This window comes from Chanos chanos, chromosome 12 (assembly GCF_902362185.1).
Source record: "Chanos chanos chromosome 12, fChaCha1.1, whole genome shotgun sequence".
Classification (NCBI taxonomy): domain Eukaryota; kingdom Metazoa; phylum Chordata; class Actinopteri; order Gonorynchiformes; family Chanidae; genus Chanos; species Chanos chanos.
In genome coordinates this window covers 5,821,951-5,843,311 of record NC_044506.1, presented here as the reverse complement: position 1 = coordinate 5,843,311, position 21,361 = coordinate 5,821,951, and the positions used below count along the sequence as shown (strand labels likewise).

At 42.4% G+C, this 21,361-nt stretch overlaps 1 protein-coding gene across 3 annotated transcripts in view; it reads left to right on the top strand.

Annotated features, from left to right (window-relative positions):
• Positions 1 to 6,411: 6,411 nt before the first annotated feature.
• Positions 6,412 to 21,361, top strand: part of ptk2aa (protein tyrosine kinase 2aa) — an 89,308-nt gene continuing 74,358 nt past the window's right edge. For all 3 annotated transcript variants that reach the window (XM_030788402.1, XM_030788404.1, XM_030788401.1), the window contains exon 1: positions 6,412 to 6,556. The gene's annotated coding sequence lies outside the window, so the exon portion shown is untranslated. The remainder of the gene's footprint in view (positions 6,557 to 21,361) is intronic.

Below are 21,361 nucleotides of genomic sequence, written 5' to 3'. Positions count from 1 at the left end.
CGAAAAGAGATAGATTATGTTTGAGGAATAAAAAGAAACGCAAGGATAAAAGTAATAAACAATTAAACATTTGTACAAAGAGACTGAATATAAGATAAGGAATAAGGAAGAGCTTTCCTTATCAGATAAGGAAGAACTCTCCTACTCTCTTGGCAGCAAAACGTGGAATGAGTTTCCTCTGATATTTCAGCACATAAAAGAGTGAGAATAAAAGGGGTAGGGTAGTAAGGTTGTTTTCCTGTATTCTGATTGGTGAAAATCTTGATACCATTTGATATGATTGGTCACACAGATGTCCTTATTCTCCCTGTGGGCAATCATTAATTTCCTTTTAGGCGCATTACATCCGGTATTTTCTGTATAACTGGATCATTTGCTGCATTACTTAAAATGTGTTTATGCATGTGTTTCAACCCTCATCAGAACCTGCTTTGTCACCTCAACACAGCACATTAAAAACACTGTTTTAAACATATTCCTGTCTAGTGATTAGTTTGGAAATGTTCTGTCTTCAGTGATCTCCCTAAAGAGGTACACTTCCTTGCTGAATTCCAGTGTGTGGACACACACCTGAGTGCTAAAGAAAGCAAGAAACAGCAGACCTCTGAAGTTGTAGAGGGGAGATAAAAAAGGGAAACCAAACCAAAGAGGAAAAACAATTTAATTATCTTTCACTAAATTCCTGTGACACAGTTCAGTGAATTCAAGCTCTGAATTTTAAAACACTGTCATGTCGAGACTAGTTTTCAAAGGTGTTATTGGTTTTGTTATTGTAAGAATAGAGTCATGCACAGCGCATTTACATGTGTTTGTATTTGTCATTTAGAGCTGAGTCATGCTGTGTTGAAAAAGAAGCAGCGTCATTTTTAAGTACGCTTTGGTATATGCCATAGAGTGATTCACATTTTCTGACCTCAGACAAAATCTTTGCTTGAAGTATGTCATGTGCTTCAAGCTCCAAGTTAATACGAACGGTGACTGTCATCCAAATGTGACTTGCCAATCAACAGCTACATTTAAACAATTAAATGGAACAAATGTAGCACTTTAAACTTTGAATTAGTTTTTTTTTCTTTTTTTAAGCACTTATTATGGTCTTAATACAACAGTTAACTGGCTTAAACCCAAGATTCCAAAGTGCACTAGTGTAGTAAAAGCAGCCGAATGCCCATCCCTCGTCTGAGTGGAGAAGTGCCAACAGTAATGATTTAAAGACCACCACACCCTTGATAAGTATATTCAGTCCAATATTTGTTTTGGCAATGCAGCGTTGCATGGCGGTTGCGGTTTGCTTTCTCTTTTGCATTTTACTTAGCACTGTCTCACTGGTACATACCATTCATTCATTCATTCATTCATTCATTCATTCATTTTCTAAGCCGCTTGTCCTAATTAGGGTTGCGGGGGGTGCTGAAGCCTATCACAGCGTTCATTGGGCGGAAGGCGGGGAAACACACTGGACAGGTTGCCGGTCCATCGCAGGGTACACACCGTTCTAAATTAAATTCATTTCCCTTTTTTATCTTGAGGCTGAAATGGGAGGAGCCAGTCCGTTCTGCTCACTCATTGTAGAGAGATTGTTTTCTTTGGAGAGGTGCAGCCATCAGGAGTCAGAGAAAGGACCACAATAGATCCAAACCTCTGAATGCAGGCTACTTAACCATACTGAAATATACATATACATCATTTCAAATGGTTCTTTACTGAAGAGTTTCAGTATTTTGGATCACTCACATCTCTAACATACCTACCTCAGCTCTGATCAGACTTCTTCTGATCGGCTGATGAGTTGAATCAGGTGTGTTAGAGCAAGGACATGCCTGAACCGTACAGAGCTGTGGGCCTCCAGGAGCAGGCTTTTAGAGACATCACCTCATTTTGGTGCTGAGCTCTGACATGGAAATGTCACCTCTGCCTTGTCCACTCACAGCACTGTCAGTTCAGCCTATCTCAGTGATGTTACTCTACCCTGAATCATAGAGGTGACATTACCATGTTTGAGCTCATAGATACATATTTAGATAGATATATATTTGTTAACTCAAAGTTATTGACCAGTGAAATTCTCTGTGAGCACTGTATTAAGAAACACAGCTCTGACGTGTCTTATGTGATCACATGTGATTTTTCGCCTCATCTTTACTGCCCTCTGGTGGCCAAAAGTCTCCATGCATTTGATTGACAAGCGTCATCACAAAGGGAGGACTCTTGTTTGAGACTACAGAGAAGGACAACCAAACAGAACGGTAGTAAACTGTGAGGCTATTTAAGGAGAGAATATCCATATAATGTAGTGAGGAGGGCAGGTGCTGCTTTTCTTTTTTTCTTTCTTTTTTTTTTTTTTTACAGGAAGCAGTGGAGAAAACTGAAATGGGCTCAAATATGTTTACTCCCGGGGATGGAACATCAGATTTTTACACAAGTTGCTCTTATCAATATTCAGATGTCTGATTTCCTTATGAAGAATAAGACTGCTAATTTAATGCATATTTACTCAGGGTGAAGGCGTGTTTAATCTTACAAATGTAATGATCTATGTTAACAGAAACCAAAATACACTTGATTTCTTCAATTCACCTGCTTTTTGATGAGTCAGTAACTGTACAATATAACTAGGAAATTATAATATATGTAAATGCAAAAAATATGAAAGAATTTTCCTAGTGTGTGAAAAAGTGTTTTAAATCCTCCACAGCCTAACTGTAGACATGAGTGGAAAATGATTTATGTTAATCTCTCTCTCTCTCTCTCTCTCTCTCTCTCTCTCTCTCTCTCACTCTCTCTGTCTGTTTGTGTTTCTCTTTGTGTGCATGTTCTCCACAGATCTGGATGGATTGCCAAGGCCAGACCTTGAGTAAAGCCCATGGGAGGATGTATGCCAATGGATCTAGAGCGCCACCTAGTGAGGGAGGAACTGGTTCACTCAGACTTCGTTCAAGTACTGCACATGGTCAAAGGCCATTATGTACTCAGTGGTGCAGTGTAGGAGGATGGGAAAATCACCACTGGGAAAGTGGAATACATGCGTAGACGTTTCATAAGGCTGTCGCGTGAGGGTCATAAATAAGTCATGACTGGTGACATAGACAGACACATCTAGTTTGTAGTGAAAGTGCTGAAAAATTCCTCACTCTGCCTCAGCACAGTATGTCTGTGACCTAACACTGTCTTAGTGGTCACAGTACGTCTGTGACCTCATGCTGTCTTAAATGGTCACAGTACGTCTGTGACCTCACACTGTCTTAGTGGTCACAGTATGTCTGTGACCCCACACTGTCTTAGTGGTCACAGTATGTCTGTGACATCACACTGTCTTAGTGGTCACTGTACGTCTGTGACCTCACACTGTCTTAAATGGTCACAGTATGTCTGTGACCTCACGCTGTCTTAATGGTCACAGTACGTCTGTGACCCCACACTGTCTTAGTGGTCACAGTATGTCTGTGACATCACACTGTCTTAAGTGGTCACAGTACGTCTGTGACCTCACACTGTCTAAAATGGTCACAGTTTGTCTGTGACCTCACACTGTCTTAAAATTGAAGTATGGCTGTGGCAGAAGGACATACAGAATGGCAGAGATTTTCTCTGGAGATTTCATTTCATTTACATTCGTTTTTCCCAGGAGAACACACGCTTGTTGTCTGCAGTTCTGAAAACTGAATGTACAGAAAATAGGCTTATCAGATACTGCGGTTGAGGAGACAAACCACTAGAGGGCAGCAGAGTCTAGACTGTGAGACCGAAATAACGTCGCGCCAATTTCTGTTTGGATTTACTGCCTCTTACGGGGACAAGTAAATACTCTGCAATTTATCTGCTCTTTAACCCTTTATCTGAACATGAAATGTAAGAGCTTGGTTGAAAAGGTAAAATTTCATTTTTGTTAACCTAAAGAAGACGTAGAGTACAGTTTCCCAATGTTAAATTAGCGTTTACAGAAAAGTTTTATGAGGAAAATATTGCAGCTCTTTGAGAGTGAAAATGATTATATAAAATTGATGAATATTCAGTGGACTGTGGCATTTTCAACCCACCTGACCCACATATTGGACATCTAATCAGCATTCCACTCACATCCTTTTTTCATCCCTCTAAAATGGAAATGCCAAATGGTCCTATCTATCTAAGAACTCAGCACCATGTTTGGCAGATGTTAATATCATTATGCTAAAGGTCGATTTGAGGTCTGATGAAATTTACTAGCTTTTCCCTAGTCTTTTACTCCCATGTTTTTGTAAAGACAAATCATTCCTTTTGCTCTATATCCCTCTGGTGTATACAGGAGCATAATCTGATGGTGTTTAAAGGTCTTAATCCAACGGCAGATTAGAGATTAAGGATTATAATCACAATGTGGCTCATACAGATTTCCCCTAGATTAGAGTTTAAACTGCTTTAATCTCATCTTTGGCCTCATAGTAGAGATACAACCAGGGGTTACTACTGTGTCTCTAGGAATATTAACCCTCATGAAGTCTCATCTTTTCTCTTTTTGTTCAATCCGTCAGACAGAAAGCATCCACATGCACAGCATAATCACCACTCTTTTAATCCTGACAGAATCAAGAAATCCAGGACAGTAGTAACCTGAATCGAGGAGGCTGGACATTAAAGTTAGATAGATAGATAGACAGATAGATAGATAGACAGACAGATAGATAGATAGATAGATAGATAGATAGATAGATAGATAGATAGACAGACAGACAGACGGACAGATGGATAGATAGCTGGATGGATAGACAGAGAGAGAGAGAAAGAGAGAGAGATGTATCAGAGAAAGGCAGTTTTTGTGATGACAAGAGGCATGGAGAGTGTACAATGCAAGAGGTCTAGAGTGTGTAGTATCCTTTTTTCTCTGTTGTAAATCATAACAGACGTCTGGATTGTGGCAAAAAAGTCTGGAGATGATTCCTGAAATGACTGTGGTCGTGTTCAGAGCAGAGAGCTTTAACCTGGGGGTTTGACCATGCAGCGCAGCCGACATATAAACACTGTACCAGCGCTGGCATGCGTTTGTCTGGCGGCTGTGGATAAAGAATTTAATTCCTTTTATGAACCTAAACCCACAGCTTTCCAGACTCCAGTGAATGTGTGTGTGTGTGTGTGGCGTGTGTGTGTGTGTGTGTGAATGTGTGTGTGTGTGTGTGTGTGTGTGTGTGTGTGTGCGTGTGTGCGTGCGTAGGATGTGGTATAATGACAGAGTCAGCATGGCGTGGGATGCCTGCGTGGTGTACAGTAAAAGAGCGCCAGATATCACACACTCTACATTTAGGAACTTTTACAATTATCTCATCAGTTACATGCGGCTGACAATGCTCCTGCTGACCATATACAACGTGTATTCTCTTTACTGATTTAATGAATGTCCCCATTTGTTTGTTTTAATGCTAGCATTGTCCATCAGGTCGTTTGTCAATAGTAGGACGGCGGAGGACAGAGAGGGCTGGAATAATAACATCATAAAAGCAGAATCAGTTACGACTTTTCCTTTCAGTTTGACTGTTCTCCTGAAAAAATCAGGTACATTAAGGAGGGGGGGGGGGGGGGGGGGGGGGTTTACAATATATCTCACGTGAGAAAGAAACAAGAAAGAAAGAGAGAGTCAGGTTACTATTGAACAGGTGCTAACCCCACTCCTTTACTGTTGGGGGAGGGGGGGGGTTGTAGGCCTACTGATAAAGCAGAGGAACCGCACCGGTCATGTAAAGGAAAGAACTGATCAGTCTTTCAGTGCGTAACTAGTTTCTTACAGCAATTTCATCATGGGAGGGTATTTACAGGACTGTCCTAGACATGACTAATGTAGGTGGGACGGGAACAGACATAATGCTGTTCTGACCAGATTACAAAGAGTCTGCAGATTAGACCTGGTCTGTAGACTTTCGGTATTTACATGGCGATTTCAGTGGAATGTCTTGCTGACGCCGTTATTTCACCCGCAATATCACAGAAGCCTCGCGGGTTTCCGGAACACTCATGACATATCCGTGCAAGCCAAGCAGGCAAAGCTGATTTATGGTTTAACATTTTACCTGGTCTGTTTTATTTATTTATTTTTATTTTTTTTCGTCAGCTCAGCAAGAATGAAAACACTCCAAGAACACAAATCTTGACTTTAAATATTTATGTGTTGCATAAATTCATAAATTATACATATACACACATATATTTAAACATAAAAATCCCGTTGTTATAACTGTTGTAAACAGTACTTGATCGTTTAATTAGTTTTATGGAGTGAACGGGAAGTAGTGCCTATTCTGCTCTTTGTGTGAGTGTCTGTGTGTGTGTGTGTGTGTGTGTGTGTGTGTGTGTGTGTCAGAGGGGTGTAGCTGTAGTGGGCCGGTTGCTATGCGTCAGCCATGTTGGAATGCTGGACTCAGGATGAAGGGGAATGAACGAGTGTGGAGTGTGGCGAGTGAAGGAAAAGCGCTCCTAAAACCTATCAACTTCACCTTTACTGGAATTTAATCACTCGACAGCACAGCAATAGTGAGAGAAGAGAAGCCCCTGACAGACAGATACCGCGACTGGGAGTGAAGTAAAGCGAGTGAGTACTGTTTGATTTGATAAATTGCCGTTGAGGGAAAAAAAGCAACTTCATTAGTAAATCTGCCGATTGCAGTGTGGTCTTGCCTTCACTTTTGCCTTCCGTTTCATCATCGAAGTAGTCTGCGGTCCGAGAAGATCCCTCTTAAACCACAGAGCCAGGAAGCTGTTGTACGAGCAAGATTGTAGCCTTCTAGTCCAAATCAGTAGCACAACACTGATCATTTGTAGCCGAAATGCATCCCCACTATACTGAAACAAAAGACGTGTACTACTCAACACATTAATGCCGATGGGTGTTACCATTTAGGACAGAGAAACATACTCGACTAAAATGTCTTGTTTGCTAGTGATTTACGCGTAAATAATCAGGGATTCACTCGTCAACGGAAAAGTCAGATATGCGTTTGTTTAATCTTTGCGCATAACGTCATTTTGCGTGCTCCAAGGGTTTCCCGAGTTTAAATTTTAACCCTTCCTTTTTTGTTGCCGTAAAGAATAGTTGGTTTTAAAGCACGAAAACTTGTGAAAGACGGTCTCAAGTGAGTCAGCTACTGGGAAACTCGGGATTCATTATTTGTTATGGCACCTCTGTTTGCGCATGAAATACACTGTATTTTCCGTATCCTGGAGCAATGGAAATTACAGTGCGGTGGGCCGTTGTATTTTTAGACCTACTCGAGTGTTTAAGCTAAAGTTTACCACCGCCGCCTCTCGCCTCTCGCGCAGTGACGGTTGGATTCTGTTTGGTGAAAAACTTTGCAGTGTAGACTGCTTATTAAGGAGTTGTTGATAGGGCTTTGAAAGATTTTATGCTTTTGGTCTGAGCCATAGTAAATGCTATTGTTTTATCTATCCTGTTGTTGTATTGCAAATGGCAATATTTGTAAATATAATAACTACCAAATTTAACTCAGAAAATAATTTTGTTCAAAACTTCCAAACCTACGTGTTCACCTATTTGATTTTTTAGTTACTTTGTTGCAAGGATAATGGTACAGGTTAATTTTTTTTTTCTTGTTACACTATCTACCTCCACAGTGGTAGTTATTAATGACCCATAAATAATTTTGTCACTTCAGATGTATTTCTGTTTATTAGAATCATGTCATGCCTTTAGCCTGGTATATATTTCTTCGATTAACAGAACAGATGTAAATCTAGATTTGTTGCGTATGCTGTTGTAATTGTAACCTTTGGCATAGAAGTCTAGGAAGTACAAGTTGTTTAAGGATTGGATCAGTTAGTCTGTGTCAGTAGAGGGAAGAAAATGAAGGACTTTCCCTAAAGGCAGACAGTTTAGAATGAACCTAGCAGGCCGAAGGTATGCAAGATGTCTCTCTCTCTAACCCGCAAAGGGCATATCGACTAAGGTTTGGCAGTGACAAGACAACAGAACATCCCTCCGCTGTCCTAAGTCATTAATCACTCTGTAAAGTGCTGATACATTCGTTTAGCCTGAGAACGCTGGACCTCGCTGACCTAGACCCATCTGGAAAAAACTGCCCCAAGTCCATTGATAAGAAATGAACAGTATGTGTCGTCCTGTTTGTGGGTTAGGGATGTGTTCTTATAACTGCCAAGGAAAAGGGGAAAAAGGACCGTGTTTTTGGTAGTAGCTATGACAGGAAGCCTAAATGAATGTGCTCAGTTGTGTGTGTGTGTGTGCATAGTGGCCAGCAGTGTGCTCTATACAGATTGGCCTAGCAGGATGTAGCTGCCTTGTAGTGTCCCTTAGGACTGTAAGAGAAAACGCCTTTTTCCTCTTAACAGCAGAAGTTCCATACTTGTGTGTGTGTGTGTGTGTGTGTTTACTGGTTAAACCTTTGCTTCAGGTCATGAACAGCTTTAGTTTTAAATCATTTGTTATGTAAATAAAGATATTAGTTAAACCGTTTAACAGCACACATCACTCTAGGTATTAGTTGGTATTTACTGGATATTAAGCTATGATATTGCATACCCGTACTATACTCAGAACTCCTGTCTTACGAATAACAACAGTCAAATTAACCTCTGGTCTGATGTTTTCTTCCTGGCTGATGTGGCAAGTGTTGTCTGGGATTGTCATTCCAAGAATAATTAGCTCCAATTGTTCAGTAGAGAAGCTGTTTGAAGAACATCTTGTGGTTGTTATATTCATTAGAAAATCATCTGAACTCGAAAAGCTCTGACATACTTACATAATTAAAACAACTTTAACATCTTGTGATTCATTTAGACCTTGAAAGGATCGATGCAGTGTTCACGGAGCATGCATCTAAAAACATCTGCATGCTAGACATTTGCTTACAAAAAATTCTCACATGTTAGCATTTGCTGTGAAAATATATTCTCATGTTTCAGCTAAGCGGTGAAAGGCGTGGATTAGGATTTTACTGTTTTCACTCCACTCGAACACAAAACAGAGAAAAAAGTGGGTTTTTTTTTTTTTTTTTGTTACTACAAATTCAGAGCCCTTGCTCTGCTAACTAAGGTCAGGCCAAAGCCCCAGTGGCTGTCAGAAAACACTGCTTTCATTCAGTTTCAACTGTCTGGCAATCCGCTCTACTCACTACTGCACTTACAGTTTCCACTCCGAAGAATGCCCCATTCAACAGGGTTTAGCTGGTCTAACCAAAGTAACCGTATGCCCAGGTTTTACACAAACATCTTACACAAATGTTTCTCTTGCGAATCTGATTTGGAGTCTGTTTTCGGGGGGGGTGCCCTCCAGGCAAAGTACTTCACCTTTTTGATATTCGTTTTTCATTTTCCATCAGAAAAATGGTTCCATGTGTTTCCTCAGCGATGCATCAGAGACATACTCTAAGCTCATTGCTTTGGGTTAATAACATCTAACCTGTAAACATATGTCTGCGCTAGTGAAAACAAAGAGTCAAACTGTTCGTGCCTGTGTGTATGAGTCCGTTCTTTGTGACAGAGGGGAAGTTTCATGTCTGACTTGGCTGTATTCCTAAGTACCCGGGTAATGCGTCTCCTGTTCAGACTTTCTGAAGATTCCACTGTATTCTGTGTTGTTATGGCAAACTAGCCGGCGCTAACCCCTCCGTGACAGGAGACGGAGTCAGTCTGTATCCCTCCACACGGCCCCAGAAGGCTCCTCCTCTTACCCACGGTACTTCCTGTCCACCTGGGAGAGCCAGGAGAGGCAAGGGGTCCCTGTTGGACTCTGCAGAGCAGAGGTGCCTAAATCCAGTCCTGGAGAAGCGGCAACGTCGTGCTGTTTTTTTTGGTTTTCAGCTTTTAATGAGATGCTTAAATTTACCTGCTGAACAGGCGTGTGCCCTGCTCAGCCAATCAGAGGCCATACGTATCTGGTTGACAAGAAATGCTTCAGCTTTCAGACCTGGTTTTCCTCCAGGACGTCTGCTGTAGATAATGTCAGGGCATGAACGGAGGAACAAACAAAGTAAAGGTCAGTTGGATGGACTTTCTACTAGACATTACTGAGAGAAGATTAAAAGCACTTGAAAGGTGGTTTGGGTTTTATGGAAGTTTTTGTGAGGGCAGACAAAGGTTAAAGTGAAATATATGTCAAACAGAGATTAAAGTTTAGTTAAAAGTCAGATTTGGGTTTTGGTCTGCACTGAAAAACCTGTTTTCTCTCCGTGACACATGAACGCGTTCTTACGAGATCCATAAGGAAATGTAAGTTTTCAATAAAAAGAAAAAAAAAAAGTTCTCTTTTCATTATTTTTTTCAGGTCAGTTAACCTCTATCAAGATCTAAAAGATGGTTAAGGCAAGCTGAGAGCTGTCTGCTTAGCAAAGCTTTCTTTTCTCCTGTAGTTGTGAATGGTGGGCCGAAAGTTCTAGGTTGTGCTATAAAAAGGTTGCCTTACTGTGCTGGGTTGAATACAATAGCTACTGTTCCTCTGCATCCCTGTGGGAGACCTTTGCTGCACCTGCATTCAGACTGTAACTGACACAGGAAGTCCAGTTAAGGTGACAGGAAGCTTCACACAGTAAATGACAGGTGTCCCTCAGGCCTAAGGGAATAGAATGAAGGAAGTAACGTCTGTGATGTCACAAATGAAGTTAAGGAACCTTAAGCTTGAGCCAGTAGAATGCTGGGATTCATTTGAAATCAATCTTCCAGAGCAACAGTTCTGGTTCTGAAGAGTCTCAGAACGTCCCCTCCTTCAGTCACTATGTTTTTTGAATCAGAGTTCGCTTTCCTATATTGTCATAGGAAAATGTTTCCCCAGCCAAGAGCTGAAGAGTTGTTCCATTGCTAAATCGAAGGAAGTCATGGTTTCTTTTTGGAGATGGTTTCAGCTTTCACCGCAAGCTGTGGGGAGGCCCTCTCACAATCTACTTTACGTTGACATCAAGGGTTGTCTTTAGAGACTGACAGATGTTACCCTATTTTTACACTACAGAGCTTGCCATCAAGAAGATTAATGACTCAGAAATTTAGGTTTGGTTATTGACGCTGGCGTCCGTGCTCATGAAACATCTGTCAGGACCTGTACTGGACTCCCCATCAAGCATCTTGACTTCAAAGCTCCTTGGTGCTAAAAATTCTAGAGAATCTGGCATCCCTGGGTGCCTCCAATTTGTTCCCAAGTGAAGACTGGTTTGGCAGCCTTGCACATGCAACATCTATTAGTATCTTTAGCTAGCAAGAAGACCTGGCAACCCTGTTGGGTGGGGAGGAGTGGGGTCTAGTGTCTCTATGTTTAGCTGGCGTTTTGGACCGAGGCACCTCTCCATCTCTCATGGCCAGCTGGGGATCAGGTGCTTTCCTGACCCACTGTACAAACCCTCACCGTGCCTGTTGGTGTGTGCGTGTGCGTGTGTGTGTGCATGCGCGTGCATGATTCAAAGAAATGACCATTGTCATTTTTTTCTTTGGACATTTTGCTAAGCTTAGTTTGGTCCATCTGTTTTTTGTCCAGCATCTTATATTCACATTAATTCATATAGCATACTTTTTTTTTTTTTTTTCAGTCCACAGAAGGGGTTCTAGTTGGTGAACTCGGTGAACTAAAATGACTGTATACTCACTGCACTGTATGGTTTAACTTGGGCCAACGTTTCCCTCACATAAAACACATGCACACAGAAAAGCTGTCCAGCTAAAAAAAAAAAAAAAAAAAAATGAAGTTTGACTTTAGTTTAGCTGGCTGTGCTTTGAGCCTTCAGATATCTTAAAGAGGCTTAACGGATATAAAAACTGTGTGAGTGTGAGAGAGAGAGAGAGAGAGAGAGAGAGACACTCATACTCCGAAACCCCACTGCTGTCGAGTGCTGGTGCCCATCATAAATAAATAGTGATGGCAGATGGTAGGGGTGACTCTGCACATGCCTCAACTAAATTTACTCAACACCGAGAACTGCTGAGGACACAAACACACACACACACACCACCCAGAGAGAGAGAGAGAAAGAGAGAGAGAGATTTCCTACCCCGCTACTGTGGTCCAGAAGAGGCAAAATAGAACCTACCCTTTTGTTTAGCAGCATTAAAGAAGAGGTGAAATGGCTTTCCAAAAACGTTGGTTGGAATCATTCTAACATTCTAACCAAAGAGTTAAATGGAGCTGAATTTAGGAACTGTTGCTTCAGATTTTAAGGGTAAACATGTCAAAGACTAAACCTCAAATTGGTTTCTTCACATCAGGATCTCAGTGTCAGAGTGAGAGAATTCACTAATGAATGCGAACCCGTCTGATATTCGGCGAAAATGGCACGATCTCCCACTAAAGATAAACCAGCACCTAATAAAGAAAGGTCTTACAGGTCTTACAGCCGTTCGTGCTGGTATTTAAAGGCTAACTGACAAAGCTTCAATTATCAGCTCTTATTCTTAAGCTTTTAAAGGCCTCAAAAAGTTGTTAACCTTTTTAAATGTGCTCTGTCTGAACACACTGGCATCCATTTGCGTGATGGAACGATCGCCGAGTTTCTGCTCCATCTGAAGACTTTGTAACTCGACGACGATCCGCTTCACGGTTGAGTCGGGTGACTTTGGGCTGTGTCATGGGAGAGAGGGAATTTGGGAAGTGTCTTTTTTTTTTTTTTAAACAGGATTCCTCGTGCTGGGATTTTTAAGGTCCTTGTCCTTCGATATCTCATTCCATTGGTTAAACAGCCAGAGGCCCTAAACCCAAATCCACACTCTGTTCACACACACACACACAAAATAGGCATGAAATTACAGCAGGTGTGTGCCAGGAGATAAGGAAACACAGAGGCCTTTTATACATTATTTCTCTCTCTCTCTCTCTCTCTCTCTCTCTTTCTCTCTCCCCCCCATCTCTCTCTTTGACACTTGTGTTGGAGCTATGGATTTAAAGCTTAATATCTGTTTTATGCTGTGCTGACATGGTTGAGAAAGGCGACATCCTTTTCTCTGTTAGATAGCCTTAAATGTCAAGGCATGCTTCTTTATGTTAAAACTGACTTATGAAATTCTGTATAAACATCTCTGAAACCAGGCAGTATGCTTGTGCATACTTCTGATTTTTTTTGGTCTCTGTAAAATGTCAACTCTTCAATGCTGATTCCCCCCCACCCCCAGGTGTTGGGGATACCTGTTTTTTAAATGTATTCACAATAGGATTCCTCCTCTGAAAAAAGGAGACAGTTCATCAGACGAGTTTACCTTTCCTAGGCGGTTTGTTTTGACAGTGGCTTGCCCAAGTCAGGATTTAGCAACAACGACCGACGTAAACACACATTACCATTAATCTGTTCAATCTGTAGTGTGTGTTTGTGTGTGTTTCATGTTTGTTTTTGCTGTAATTTTAGCCTAATTAAGTGTGCGGACCTGTAATGCTAGAGGGGACACACACACACACTCACACACAAACACTGCAGTTCACTGGACAGACAGTATACAAAGCCGCTGTTAATGAGGATTTCTCATGTCTCCTGCCTTAGGCAGTGACTCACTCACTGCAGCCTGTACATGCTGTGTTTAAAAAAAAAAAAAATCATTATACAAACATGAATTCCACTCTTGAAATTGAAGTAAAAACTGTCTTTTCACCATTTGGTCCACAGGGTACACTTTAGACTTCAATGTTTTGAGTTACGGAATTTTTTTTTTTTGAAGATTTTCGATCAAGTTTGTGTTTTTGTGCGTGTATAAGTGTGTTTTCTTAAACCTATGGAATCAAAACTGTTAAAACTGTTCTAAAAAGTGTCCAAAAAGACATTTAATGGTGCATTTAACTTTGAGTCCAACCACTCTTCAAAGGATGAATTTCTCACCATCTTTACTCTACAAGATTCTGATGAGTGAGCTAGCAAACGGCTTTCCTTTCAAAGCCTGTTTTTCCTTTTTTTTTTTTCTTTTTTTCTAGGGAAATTGTATCGCTTCAGGCCCTCTTCAGTTGACTGAAGTGTGCAGTTTTTGTTTTTGTACTAATCTTCACGATGCATGTTCGGAATTGGCGGGCCCAGTTGGCGGGCTCTGCTTGTGTGCTTATGTTACCTCTGTGTGTGAACGGCAGAGTCTAAGACAATGGAGGGAAATGACCTCAAGGTTATGGCTTCACGTCTTTGGGGCTTTGGATAAGCTGCGGTTTGGAAAAGCAACCCCAGCACTCCCCCCACCCCCATCCCTCAAGGCACTAGAAAGGATGACTTCATGTTCCTCCCACCTCCTCTCCTTCTCTCTCCTTCTCTCTCTCTCTCGCTCTCTCTCGCTCTCTCTCGCTCTCTCTTGCTCTTTCAGAAGGTCAGGGCCTTGGAGTGTTGCCCTATAGAGTGATCAATGGATGGATGGATGCAGTAGTGGAAATATTGAGATCCCGCATGACCATCATCATCATCATCATCATCATCACCATCATCCTCTCTCATCCCTCTCTTGGGAGGAATGGAATGTCTGTGCTGCAGGGTTGACCGTCTCTCAACTGCCCTTGGATGTTTAGCCAAAGCAATGTGACTGTTTATACGATCAAATGGACACCCCATTTATTTTGGGGGGTGGGGTGTCTTAACCAATCACAGATATGGATGTTTCTACCTCATGAAGGTGATCTGACATGTGTTTGTTTGGGATAACTATCTGAGGAGCTTCAGGACTCCTCTGGAGCCGGTGTGGTTTTTGGCTCCTGATGTGATGGATATGACGCGCCTCACAAACTCCTGTAGTCGTCTGGCTAGCATAACCCATCAGAGAGCTGGACTCTGTTTAAGACAGCCATTCCTCTCTCTCCCTCTCCCTCTCCCTCTCTCTCTCTTGCAGTGTTTGTTTGTGTATCTGGCTTTTTCCGTCTGCTTTCGTACATACACATGTGTCTGTCTGTGCGCCTGCGTGCATGCGTGCATGTGTCTGTGCGTGTGCACATGCACATGTGCACCTGTGTTAGTGAGTCATCATTGCCTCTGGGATGTAAGGCTCATTTGGTTAAACCAACAACTGGAAGCAGTCCTCTGCTCCCTCTGTACTCTTTATACACAAACATCGGACGTGAGTTGTTCTCCGAGTCCAGCTGAGAAGCACCTCCGCCATGTCTTCTCTACGGTGTAATGATCTCTGACACTCTCCCTCTTATCTCTGTGTGTGCTCATGTTGGTCTCAGTGTGCAGTAGGAGACTTCTGGAAAATTCCCCGTGCTTGTCTGATCTGTGAGTTCTGAAGTAGTCCCAGGTCAGAGACTCTGTGTGTGTGTGTGTGTGTGCGTGTGTGTGTGTGTGTGTGTGTGGGGCAGAGTGAACAGTGCCCCGAGAGGCTGTGATTATGCTGTAGTGAGTCATCCATGAGCAGAGAGTATCTCTGGAGAGATACAACACAAAGACACACAATATAAACCACTGTCAGCACAATTACTCAGAACCACAGATAGAGAGAGAGAGGGATGGAGGCAGAGAGAGAGGGGTAGAGAGAAGAGGAGATGGAAAAATGAAGAGTGTGTTGAGATGTGGTCTTTCTCTACTGTAGGGCATTTGTTTACGGAATGACACGCCTGTCTCTGCTCCTTCACTCAGTGACAGTAAGAGCCTTGTGTTAGACCTCACACACACACACACACACACACACACACACACACACACACACAGGCTACAGTACTGTAACGTAGCACTCACTCAAAAGTCTCTCTCTCTCTCTCTCTCACACACACACACACACACACACACACACACACACACACACACACACACACACAGAGGCTACAGTACTGTAACTTAGTATTCTCTCTCTTTCTCTCTCTCTCACACACACATACACTATAGTACTGTGTCTTAGGCTACCACCCAGAACACTCTCTCTCTCTCTGTCTCTCTCTCTCTCTCTCTCACACACACACACACACACACTAACATAACATATTCTACATCCCTCCTCTGTATTTGGCATTTAGAGTGCTCAGTCTCTCTCTCTCTCCATCCTTTGTTCTGTCTTTCTGTAAGTTCAGTATTAAAGAAGAGTTTATCACTGCTTGTCACCTTGGGGGGGGGGGGGGGGGTTAAATGTGTTTGTCTGCCAGCACTGAAATGAAAGAGAATGGTGGGTGTCTGTTTGTTTAATCAGATGATCTAAACGTTACTCTCTCGGATTTGGAGCTCAGTTCCCGCTTTTGGGAAGGGGTTCACTAGAGAAACACATTTAATACAAACCACATGGAAAACAGAATCCATGAACACAGAGCAAACACCAACCTGTCTTTCTTACAGTAGCCTATTTATGATTATTGGTTTATAGGTAGATTTAATTCAAATTCATTTAGTTTAGGATGGTAATGCACTGTATTTTGAAGCTTCTCACCTATTTTAAAGTTGGCCCAGTTAAGTTCTTTCCTTGTATTGCCAGCAGAAAATGGCAAAAACGAGCTAACCCTAAACGTGGAATCTTTCTCAGTTGTTCCTACAGAAATTGTCAGCGGTGGTGGCAGCTGTCTGCTTTTGCCATTAGATCTGCGTCGCGTGTGGACCGACTCGGCAGGCAGTCGTGAGGTATGATTCCGCCAATTCCAGACTGGGTTCTGGACGGCATTTTGACCGTTAGATGCAGCGCCGCACACACGCGGCGTCTCTGGCTTCTTGTGTCTCGTTTCGCGCGTGCCTGGTACCACGGAGCCTCGGTGAACTGTCCCAGCACGATTAATTTAAGGTCACCGGTGCTCCGGTCACTAGTGGGTGCTGTTAGCACACTGAGCGACTGCCAAACCGCTCTGGGATCAGCTGTGACATGCGTCTGTCGCATATGGATAACACGCTCTCTCTCTCTCTCTCTCTCTCTCTCTCTCTCTCTCTCTCTCTCTCTCTCTCTCTCTCTCTCTCACGCACACATTGGATGTTCTTACTGTGGCATCAAGCTTTGTTCAAACTTCTATTTTTATCCATTATTCAGATCAACGGAGTCACATACCTGTATCTGAAAATAGAACAAACTATTTCACTATCACATTTGCTAAATTTACTTAATTTACTTCAGCCTTTCTCTCACACAGAGAAGAGAGAGACTGGCAAACAGCGTACTTGTGTAATAGAGACTTTTTTTTGGCAGAGGGTTTTGAATGAAAAGGCTGACGATGGCGAAGGCTTGTGCCTGGTTTCTTAATTTTGTGTGTGTGTGTATGTGTGTGTGTGTGTGTGTGTGTGTGTGTGTGTGTGAAGTAGGGATATTTTGCTCTGTGGTTCTGCTTGATTTCAGATTTGTGAATAGAACACTTACTGTGATGTTATTGGCGGCTTGAAGCTTGAAGCTACACAATTATTTGTTTTCATTCTCTTGCTGCTATTAACCTAACCTTAGACAAACACAGAAACCACACATTTCTGCTCTTTCTATGACAACTGGCCTTAGACCGTGAGCCATATGAAAACAAATGAGTTTCATCAAATTAGGGGACCGTGAATCTGCACTTGTCAAAGGGAGAATCTTCTGGAAAAGGACAATAGGAGAGATTTCTCTGCTTATTGACATTAGGGATTAGCAACGGAGACAGTAAAACACGATAGTGTAATAATCTTTTTGAGAGGAATTCCTGTGGCGTGATCCAGCGGTTTCATAATGATGTATTGCAGGGTAGACATTGTTGCTTAAGATCTGATGAGCCATAGTGAAAGCTGAGACATGGTGAGAGGGATTGTATTTTTTTTTCCCTGTCTGCTGATAACGACTTTGTGCGGAACTACAGAGCTTTTCGGCAGAATAGGACGGAGAATTAGCCATCTGACGGCAGTTGACTCTGACTCAAATATTCCGTTTATCACCGTTCAGCATAAAATCAAAAGTGCCCTTATTTGACTAAACGTGTTTTCTGGCATCTGTGAACTGAATGTCTCAAGTTGTAGGGGGGCAACCGTTATTTGGCGAATAAACAAAACAAATACGATCGCCCCAGGCGTTCCAGCTGTAGACTGAAAGACAGTGACGAAAAGCCCTTACATTGCAGACCATTTGCGCTTGGACTCCCGGGCTCGGAGTCTTCGGGTACAGCTAATGCTCATAAGTGAAGTCTTTCGTTTTACTCATTCCGTGGTGATTTTTGAAGCTGCTCTTGGAGCGGAAGATCTCCTTTCATCACAAAAGCACTGGGTATTCTGTCAGCTAAACACCCACGTTCTGTCAACTCCGTCGTTACAGTAGGATGAAAGAGAGGGGAACCTAGGAGGAGGAGGGGGGCGCGATAGATTTCAGAATGTCGTTATGGACACCCTGTGGAGAAAATCATGAATAATTTGGGGGGGATTATGTCTCTGACATTTCTCACTGTTTACAAAGGGAGAGGAATAATAATGGATCGAGAGAATAGACTGCGTTCTTAGTCACAGCATGGTGTCTTGTTTTGAAAATGTTGGTGACGTGCTCAAAAACGGTTCTTTTTGCTCTACATTAATAAAATGTGGTACCGGTATAATTTGAACCTCATACTGTCACATGTCACCAAAGCCATGTTGGTGAAGAGATTATGACATTTAGGGTGGGTGTTGTTGTTGTTGTTGTTGTTGTTTTCGTTGTTTTCCTACAGCTGTTTTCAATCAACATCAAGATGAGTGGCACTTTGCCTGCAGCACTGACAACCCCAAGAGATGAAAAGTATTTTTCTTGAAAATAACGTCGTTTAAATTCACCCAGTATTGTTCGTGAAGAATCGTCCTCTCACCCGAAATGTGCATCTCAGTTGTCAAACGAACTCCGCTGTTGTTGGATTTTTCCCAAGGTGCTAGCATGGGAAGACTGTTTATTTCATGTGAAAGCTTAATTGCTAGGTTGTAGGCACACTGGAACCCCAAGAGAAGCGCAGTGGAATACTTTCCCGAGGAAAAATCCACGCTCTGTGTTAATTAGACCCGATACGGGACACCGAGGTTTCAGAAGGAATCTAAAAATAATGTCGCGCTGTCCAACCTCCACCCCCCTCCCCCACCCCCCCCCCAAAAAAGTCCAGAACTACATTTTCCGAGACTTATCTCACATTGCAGATTTGCTGATAGAATCCCAACCAAAGCACAAAACTGGAGCGTGTCTCAGAGAGAGTTAGTTTTTGACAATGACAAACATTTCTCTCTCGCGAAGAGAAGCAAGACCTGCTCCTTTATTAAACGACTTTGAATATTTTCGATCCACCGTTACACACCCAGATATGTCAAGTGTAAAACTTTCTCTGGACCATCCTGTCCTACCACCGTACTCCAGACCGGATTTGAGTAAATTCTTGTCTTGTTTAGACTGCTGTTCAGATCGTGTTGTGGAGGCTGGAGCAGACATTTGAGCTCTCCCTGGCAGCTTTTCCCTTCATCCTGCCTGTCTAAGAGTAATTAAAAACTCTGGCACGATGACACTGAAGTGTAGAGCAAAGGGATTTCTGCAGAGCCTTATGGCCTTTAGAATTAGCACTAATGCTAAAGGCTTTTGGTGCTAGTACAGGCTTGGCTATGTGGTTGAGAATGAGGGATGAAAGACTTACATGGTATTAAACGTTCTGCGTGCTGATCGCGAGTGGTTCTGTCGTATGGTTCAGGAGCTGCCTGGTGCCCAGTGCCTCCAGGTGTTGGCATGGGACATGCATGGGACAGCGTGTGAAGGGTTGGGTTCCTCGTCTTAGATGACTCCAGTCTTGAGATGCTGTTGTATTTGTATAAAATAAGTCATGAATTATGCTGGACACAAAGATGCATTTAAATACGTGAAGCCTGACACACACAAAAGCACCTCGAAATTGTATGCTTTTAAAAGAGAACTTTTCTTTTACTGGATCCTCCAATGAAAACCACTTTACAATCTCTTTGCATATAACACAGTCTGTTTCTGCCTTTCAGTTTGATTTCACTTTTGATACAGTAATCTCCTTACAATATACATGTATTCTTTAACAGTCGGGGCTTCATGAGATTAACGAATTCGGAGACTAGGGTGCAGCACATGGTCCCATTTACATTCCTTTAGAGGTACGAAGACAGAGTTCAGTTGACTTCTTCGAAATTAGACCCGTCACTCGTGATTCTGCAGTTATTAATGCAATCCGAGTGTTTTTGTTCTTCTTCGGAACCCATAAAGCGAGAATGCTACTGCATAGTTTCTCTTTGCCGTCTTAAAAATGGAATTCCTGTGCGATTTGGCCCCATTGTTTCCGGTGCTTTTTGACAGAAGCCAGTGAGACGATTACATCACAGCGAACCCACGGCCGGCGTGTTGTTTGCTGGGAAGAATTCAAAGCTGGGCGTAAGATGCTAGAATGATAATTGCGGTGAAATTGTCCGCGCGTGTGGTATGCGCATAGTCTTGTGTTTCATTCATTAGCTGAGGCACGCTGGGATTCTGGGGGCTCTTTTTTTTCCCCCCTATTGGATGTGCCTGTTTCCTGAGTCCCCGCTTTGATGTAGAAGCTCGCTGAGGAGTTTAACCCCCTCAGGGCGACGGCACATCCTATCCCTGAAGGAAGTGACATATAAGGGTGTGGCAGAGGCTTTTTTTTTGCGGGAAAAGTCATAAACAGTTAACTGGCCTACCCCTGCAGCAGGAGTCTCTGTCTCCTTCTCTGTCCAGTCCCGCTGACTTTAACCGGTCACCCGGGCCTGGTCCAGTAAAATTATTCAGACTTCCAGTTGCTTTAAAAGGGTTTCAGTTGGTCACCAGTTACTACTGGTGTATATCTCTACTGAATCTTTTTTTTTTTTTTTTCCCCTCAGTGTTGGTCTTTTGTGGACAGTAATGGAAAATCACCCATATGGTTGAAATGAAGGATTTTAACATACAGTGATGTTGTGTGTGTTAAAGAACTATACATTAAAATCAGGGCTGTGGGATTTGAGTCGGACAAAACTGGGTTATTGTAGTCGAAGTCGGTGGTACCATACATTGAGTCGTCGCAGTCAAAGGTTTTGTGTACTGACTCCACAGCGCTGCTTTATATTAATAATGGAGTCGAAGTTAGAGTCATAGAGTCGAAGTTAGAGTCATAGAGTCGAAGTTAGAGTCATAGAGTCGAAGTTAGAGTCATAGAGTCGAAAGCAAATTTGGGTTCGTGGAGTTGGAGTCAGTGGTACCATAAATTGAGGAGTCGGTGTCAGTGTCGTAGTCGAAGGTTTTGGGTACCGACTCCACAGCCCTGATTAAAATACCTTGATTCATTGCCCAGATAGACTAAATCTAATCTGTTCGCTATCCGTTTTACTTTAGCTCTGATTTGCTGAAGACATCCTAAACTTAACGTGATGAAAGCTTCACTAATCTGTCATGCCTCCCATAAAACTGATTACTATGATAACCCCACACTTTGTGTAAGCAGCTTATAAAAAGTTCACACATGTACTTTTAGAGGAATGTCACAAACATAAGTTCTGTATATTGCAAAAGGTTCAGCTACACACACAGTAGTAACAATGTCCTAATATGGATT